Source organism: Eurypyga helias, unplaced genomic scaffold (genome assembly GCF_000690775.1).
Source record: "Eurypyga helias isolate BGI_N326 unplaced genomic scaffold, ASM69077v1 scaffold4981, whole genome shotgun sequence".
Taxonomy (NCBI): domain Eukaryota; kingdom Metazoa; phylum Chordata; class Aves; order Eurypygiformes; family Eurypygidae; genus Eurypyga; species Eurypyga helias.
This window is the reverse complement of record NW_010228802.1, coordinates 151,168-159,265: the sequence shown is the minus strand read 5'-3', so window position 1 is coordinate 159,265 and position 8,098 is coordinate 151,168. Positions and strand designations below refer to the sequence as shown.

General features: G+C 42.4%; 1 protein-coding gene across 1 annotated transcript in view; it reads right to left on the bottom strand.

The window, feature by feature from the left end:
* Window positions 1–8,098, bottom strand: part of BEGAIN (brain-enriched guanylate kinase-associated) — a gene marked incomplete at its 5' end in the record, with an annotated part of 75,659 nt that overhangs the window by 8,267 nt on the left and 59,294 nt on the right. The window lies entirely within an intron of this gene.

Here is an 8,098-nt window from a genome sequence, read left to right as displayed (position 1 = left end):
CCCCCCCCCCCCCCCCCCCATTGTTTGCTATTTTCTCTCAGCAGATGAGTCAATACTTTAAACATATGGAGGTCAAGCTGAGATCACGTTAGGAACCTTCACTAAAGGTTCTAGCTAGCCTGTGCAAAAGCATTTGATTGAGCATCAGCTACTCCTCTGTTACAAGGCAGGGTTTCTAACTTGGAAGGGTCTCGGGCTGCCCTGGGCTTTTGCTACAAGAAAGTTTCACTGAAGACATCAGCTCCCATTCTCATCGGGGAGGAAGAGTAATATTTAAAAAGGAAAGTAGCTGTGTTTGAGCCAATTTCGTTTTAGCTGTTGACTGTGCTGGCTTCTTTAAAAGCCCTGAATGACGTTGTTCATTTCTCAAGATGAATGTTTGCCCAAGTGTGGGGTTAACACTCATTAGCAGTATGTGACCCACTGTGGGATAACTGGAAAATAGTCTGATTCAAACTTCTTGCTGCCCACTAATTTAATACTGTTACCAGCAGGCTGTAACTCTTCTTCAGCAGGAAAAGTAAAGTGCCACTGGCCCTTCCCATACTGTGTCCCATTTTCATACTGCAATGTTTATTGTGCCACCTCATATAGCAAAAATTACTTAGTAAGTATCATTTACATCCCTGCCTCCTGCCTTACATTAGTATTAAGAAGTATGGTAGCTCCTGAATGCTCTAGCCAAGCTCAAGGCAGCGTCCTTTTGCTCACAACTGTACAGTACCTTGATAACAAAAAGGTTGGACAATTGTCTGGAGGAATCTTTTAGAAAGCAGCATTGCAATAAGAACAGAAAGTAGGGTTAACTTTAATGTACATCTGTTCTCTTTTGCAAACTCAATGCAGTGACAAATTCACAATCTCACTTCCCATTCTAAAATTGTTAGAGTAATTTGTGAAAGACTTTCTCCAGCAGGTAGATTGTATTAGCTGCTGAAATTTCCCGAATGCCACACTGCCAGGGTCCAACAAAAATCTTCCATCAACACACATTCAACTTTGTCAGCTAATTGACAGCAATGGGAGCTGTGTGTTTCAAAGCCCAAACAAATATCAAGGTTAATTATCCAGCTGCAAAACACTAGGCTATATTAAAGAAGGGTGATTATATTGGAAGTGGCATCTCTCATCCTAAACTGCTATTTAAAGAAAAACACCTTCTCACATGGTCTGAGCAAGCCCACAGCTTGCTATAAATGGCGCAGATATGATTGAGGTGTCTTTGAGAAGATCTGGACTGGCCTATTTTCATGTCAGCCTTTCTACGGACCATCTGTTCCCCGCTGTTGCAAGACCCCTGTCCTGGCAACCCAGCTGTGCCTGGAGGCTGGTTCAAACTTGACACCTCTCTTGTCCTCATTCCCACTGATCAAGTGCTCCTTCTTAGCTGCCTGGGGACTATATAATGGAAAGCCATAAAGTAGCTTGAAGAGCTTGCAAGAGCTTCAACCACCCTGATTTTTAACAAGACACATGATCTTAGGGACTGTATTTTTTTAATCAGGTAGATTGATGTGGTTTTATATGAGGCCCTTAACATTAATTGATTTTATTGTGAGCTAAACAACTAGGCACTTTCTAAACCTCCTGGACATCTGTGCACTTCTAGAAATCTGTCTCCTTTGAGAATATGACTGAAGATTACATTTTCAAAGGCATTTAGCTGTGTAATGAGGCAGACAAGTGGTATATTGCCATCTCCAACTACCTAAGTACCTGGGAAAAAATGTCTCCTCAATTTTCCAAGTTGTTTCATGCTTTTGAAGGACCCAGATCCACTGAGTGCAGACTTAATCTTCCAAATAACAATTTATGCTGAAGATTTTATCAATCCTTATATGACAATTTGTCGTCAATGCCAGGACAGCTGATTTACAGGAGCCTCTTTTGCTCTAAGTCTCTCTGGTTTCAATAAGTGTTACTCTTGCCTAACCAAATTGAACTTGACTCAATATATTTTACAGTTTAGTAAAGATCATCTGATCAAGGATTTATAGTCTTCAGCAGACAGAAAGTCATAAAAGGGCAGCACATTCAGGCTGTGGAAGGCAGTATTTTCAATTACATTGGGTAATGCTGAACCTGACTGAACTACCATTTCATTTTATTGGGCTGATGTTTTTCAGACTTTATATCTGACCACATGTAAGTTTAAAAATTATTTTATATTTGCTGAACTGTAAAATTCACCTCAGTCCAAATTTATACATGTCAGCAGATAGATACCCAAATCATAAACATCTCAAGAGTGTTGTAGAGGAGGGGGAATGAGAAAGAAAGGCCAGTCCCAGTCTTCTCCATCAGTGTATGTTGGCATCTTTCTCTTGAATTCAGTGTTGTTGACATGAGCACAGTGTCTGTTGCAGTGTGGCAAAATGGGGTAGCCTAAGGGGGGACAGGACCCTGAAAGGTTTTGGCATATTGACCATATGCTGTGTGTCCATCTTTTAAAGTTCAGAGCTACAGCCATGTGCCCGTTTTAGTCAGGACAGAGTTAATTTTCTTCACAGTAGCTGTTACAAGGCTATGTTTTGGATTTGTGCTGGGAAGAGTACAGGTAACACTGGTGCTTTTTAGTGTTGCCAAGGAGTGTTTGCACCAATTCAAGGACTTTTTCAGCTTCTGATACTGCACCTGTGTTCCCAACTTTCTTGCTACAAGCAGTGTGTGTGGAGTCACACAAAGTTCAGACAGCTAATTCTATGCACTGAACGTCATAATCAGTATATAAGCTGGGGGTGGGCGGGGTGCCTCAGTTCGTTTTTTGTGCATTAGTCAGTTAATGAGTTGGTGTTTTGGTTGGCTTTCCCAGTTGTGCTCTCACTCATGGGGCTCACTCAGACTCTGCTGCGATCTCCCTGAGGCTCCAGCTTCTGGCCTCTCTGGATCTGACTCTTGCTACTCACGATCTGGCTGTGTATTGGTCAACGGGTGATGAGCAATTGTACCATATGTTTTATTTTCCATAGTTTTCATTACATATTATTAGTTTTATTAGTATCAATATTTAATTAATTTATATTCAATTATTTAATTTTTCTCGTCTTAATCCATGATCATCTTTGTCTTTTCCTCTGATTCTCCTCTTCCACTGGAAGAGGGGAGGAGGTGAACAAGCAGCTGTGTGGTACTTAGTTACTAGCTGGGGTTAAACCACAACAAGCCAGATGTTACTGTGGTCCAGTGGTGGCAACAGCAGGACGGAGGCTTAATCTTGACACCATCATGGGGAAGGTGATGCAGCTGGAAGAGATGGCGTGGTAGTGCTGGATCACCACATCAAAAGGTTTGCTGGTTACTGGGGACTGTAACTTTGAGCTCTCCAGTTGCAGTTGGACAATCATATTTTCAGAATCAGCTACAAATGACAGAGAGGGATGAAAAGAGGACAGGAATCATAATATCAATGCTATGACTGGGAGTTACAAATGGAAATGCTTATTTTACTTGGCAGACTTCTCTATGTCTGGTAGTTTTTAGACGCTTGGTGCTCCTGCTCTTCCATAAGGCTGGTGACCTCTCCTCTCTCCTTTTGGTAGTGCTTTCTTCTCTGTAGGTGCTAACAACGTCTCTCTCAAAACTCAGTAACGGATTAAGTTAATGGTGTCATTGAGATGCCAATAGCTTGCAGTTGGGCTGATGGCTCCTGGAGTTCACTACAGAATGCCATTGTTATAGGCTGCAATAGACTGAGCTTCTGGTGGGTCTTTCTTCAGAAATCATTGTTGACTCAGCTCAGCGCATCTTGCCCCTGCCTCCTCCCCTAGAAAAAATGCAGCTCCATAGTGTCTGACTAACTCGACTGAACTGCAATCCTGTGCCCACGTCTGAGTCAGATCAAATTCATACTGCTGAGTGACTCCAGCAGTGTGCAGCGCTGATGTTAATGTTGAGGGAACCAAGCGCTTGGAGCCCTTGCTGGTAGCCTGGATTTGGCATGAACCTCACCGCTTCCTTCTCCAGTCTGATGAAGGAATTGGGTATCTGCTCTTCACAATGGGATCAATCAGGATAATAAGATATTGTATTTATGTGGAACTATGTCACTGTGATAGATATAAATTGTAAGAAAAACAATGTCCATCATACCTTCACAGATCATCAAAAATAGAAGGTGTGGCTTTCAAAAGTGTTTGGTATAATCTAGTCCCTGCATCTGTTATCTGTGGTATAAGTGGGGTGAAAAGAGTTTTGATAGGTTGGTACACTATGAAATAATTAATAGATAAGTGTATTTTGGAAAATAACAAAAGCTGGATACAAAGATCTGCTTTTCTTGCATATTAGTGGATTATAGAATCATAGAGTGGTTTGGGTTGGCCAGGACCTTAAAGATCATCCAGTTCCAACACCCCTGCCATGGGCAGGGACACCTTATAAAGTCCTACGGGGTCCTACCCTAGTCCTTCAGCAGAAATGGAGCAGCCGAAAAACTGTCTCTCTCTCTGGTGATGTTTTAGTTTCCCTTCAGTGCTTTCCAGCAGCTGGAAGTTGTCCTACCATAAAGCAGTGTCAGCCTATTAATCAAAGTTAGGCTGCTTACTGTCATCTGTGCTGTCCTGCGGGAGCTCCGAGATGTGTACAGACCTTTTGAAATCAGTCTCAGTTTTGCAAATGAGCAGTGCTGGTCTGTGAAAATGTCAGCCTTTTCAAACATGGCAAGGTAAATCTGTCCCGGATGTTTCTGTAAGGAGCATTTCAATGGGTAGCATTTCACTGTTACTGTCAAAATAATACAATGGTAGTAGTGACCATCAAGGTAGTCGTGGCCAGCAGCATTCCCTTGGAAATACCTCTTAATAAGTAATGCCTGAATGACAGACAGTAAGAGAGAGAGACTTGTTGTGTTTCAAATACCACTGAAGTGGTACTGGTATCCCACCCTGAGTGCCTGAACAGAGGTTTACTGCAATGTTTTTGAATGTGGAATACAGGCAGAACTTTGTTCCCTTTTTTCTTTACTACTGTGTTTGTCCAGGAGGAAGACAGCACTTCTACAGGAGAAATTCCCCACCATTTTGGACCAGTGTTACACTGTTAACTCAGTACTTTTGTCACAGATCACCAGCTGTGATCATTTCATTGCAAACATTAATAGGTACATCTGCTAAGCGACTGCTGTGTGTTTACAGTTGCTGTGTATTGTAGGTGGTGAACAAGTGCTTGTCCGGGGTACGCTTTCAAAAACAAGGTCTGTATCTTTTAAGGCAGTACTCTATAATGCCATTGAAATTATCTTATGAAGATAATCTCATGAAACAGAGCTATTGCAGATGACACAAAACTGGATTTGTGGCTGATACACCAGAGGGTCGTGCTGCCATCCAGAGGGACCTTGACAGGCTGGAGAAATGGGCTGGCAGGAACCCCATGAAGTTCAGCGGGGGGAAGTGCAAAGTCCTGCACCTGGGGTGGAACCACCCCATGCTCCAATATTATGCTGGAGGCCACCAGCTGGAAACAGCATGGCAGAAGAGCACCTGGGGGTGCTGGTGGGCACCAAGTTGAACGTGACCAGCTCTTGCCACAAAGGGTAACCAGGGCTGCATTAGGACAAATGGTGCCAGTAAGTCAAGGGAGAGGATCCTTCCCCTCCCCTCTACTCAGCAATGGTGTGGCCACACCTGTGTCCAGTTTGGGCTCCTCAGCACAAGACAGTTAAGGCCATACTGGAGAAAGAGTCCAAGAAGTGGGCAGGAAGATGACAAAGGGATTGGAGCACCTCTTTTATGAGGAAAGGCTGAGAGAGCTGAGACTCTCCAGCCTGGAGAAGACAAGGCTCGGGTGGGATCTCATCAATGTGTATAAATATCTGAAGGGGGGTTGCAAAGAAGAGAGACATAGGCTCTTTTCAGTGATGCTCAGTGACAGCATGAGAGACAATAGGCACAAACTGAAACACAAGAGGTACTGTCTGAACATCAGGCAACACTTTAACTGTGACGGTGATTGAGCACTGGAAATGGTTGTCCAGAGATGTGGTAGTTTCCATCCTTGGAGATATTCAAAGGATGTCTGAACATGGCCCTGGGCAACCTCCTCTAGGTGCTTAAGCAGGGGGAATTGGACCAGATGACCTACAGAGGTCCTTCTGAAACCTCAACCATTCTGTGAGCTCTGTAACAAATCATTGCTATCATACCTCACTTGACTGCTGTGTTAACTGGTATGCAGTTTGGGGTTGTTATGATATACGGATTTTAAAATGCTGTTATTACAAATACTGACATCTGTCATAGAAACAAATGTTACTATTGTCATGCAAAGATGATTTAGTATATAATTAGTAGGTGTCTAGGTTCTAATAAAATAGGGATCAAGTATGGATTGAATATGGTATAAGCTCACCTATGTTTCTCCCTGGTATTCCATCAAGACTTCAAACAGACCTCAGGTTAGACTTGGTACATGTGAATGCATGTCTTTTGAAGTCAGATCAGCTTTTAATTATTACTGATAATGACCCTAATAATGGACGGTGGTGTGTGTTATCTATCACAAAGAAAGGACACCCGGATGTTCCATGCATTCTCAGTAATTGTTTGATGACAGTACTTCATTGATGAGTGAGGACGAGTTGTTTTATAGCAACTGTTAGTGCATTTCTCACATCCTGGTGAGATATAAATAAAAAGTTATTCCTTGTGGAACTGAAGGTTGGGAGAGTATGCAACAGTCTCTCCCACCAGGTGTGGAAGCTTTTCACTGTTGCAGAGGGTAATAGTCATAGAATCATTTAGGTTGGAAAAGACCTTTAAGTTCATCAAGTCCAACTGTTAACCTAACACTGCCGTGTCAACCACTGACCATGTCCCCAAGCACCACATATAGACATCTCTTCATTACCTCCAGGGATGGTGACTCAACCACTTCCCTGGGCAGCCTGTTTATACAACCCTTTTGGAGAAGAAATTTTTCCTAATATCCAATCTAAACCTCTTCTGGTGCGACCTGAGGGTGTCTCCTCTTTTCCTATCGCTTGTTACTTGGGAGAAGAGACCAATAACTTGGGAGAAGAGACTGACGTGTAGCTTAGTTCAAGCTCGTGTGCACTCTTCTTCCCATCTAGGTCACTGCTGAGCCAGGCAGTTTTGAAATACAGTGTTTGAACCAAGAGACCTCTTAGCTTGCTCACAGAGCCTGAACAGAAGACAGTGTGGTGGTGGGAAAGACTAGGCCAGGGGCATATCTGACAGTGTAAAGAAAACAAGAATGAGAAAATTGTGGTTGAAATAAAATCTTTTTCATATTGTAACTCTTAACATTAGCAGCCGTTCCATTTACAGTACTTCCCCATAGACCATAGGCATAACATGTTTTATCAATTGTCTCATAAAAAAGCAAAATATGGTTTAGATTCACAGATATTACTGGGTATTCTCTGCAGTAATTCATGATTTTAAGCATTACTGCATGTTAGTTTCTGCTCTGCAGATCTTCATGTTAATATGATAGATTATGCGTTTGTGTGTGTGCATGTTTATGGATGCTTTGGAACTATGTGAGTTTATCTGCCAGTTAAGAGCCTCACTATGGATATCCCCTACCCACACTCATTTGCACCCGTGAGCAGAAACTATAATCAAAACAACAAACTGACAAGGTGAGAACAACAAGTAAGAATAACAAAAGACATTTCAATAAATGATGAGACTGTCTCAGCTGATACCAGTCTATGACATGACCCTTGGGATGCAGGATTTGGCACTGATCATTGCTTCAGAGCACCACTCAATATGTATTGCATTTTTGGTTTTACTTCTTTGTATAACAATCTTATTTTGTTATAACAGGAAATACAGTGTCCAGAGGAGATGTTGACTTACAGACTCACTGAAGCCACAAGTCTGATTAAGAATATGCATCTTTACAAGCAACTAGAGAAAAAGAGCCTAATGTTTAGCTTATTTATTAGGTAATTTTTTATCAAGTTACAAACAAAACTGCAGGAATGTGTAGGGATGTATGCAGAGCCTGTGGTAGCATCCTGATTGCACTTCATGATGTACCTCTGTCTCATCTTTGCTTCCCACTGCAGTATCCCCAGGACACCCATCCTTGTCTCAACACCTCTTCGTAATGCTAACAGAGCCTGGCT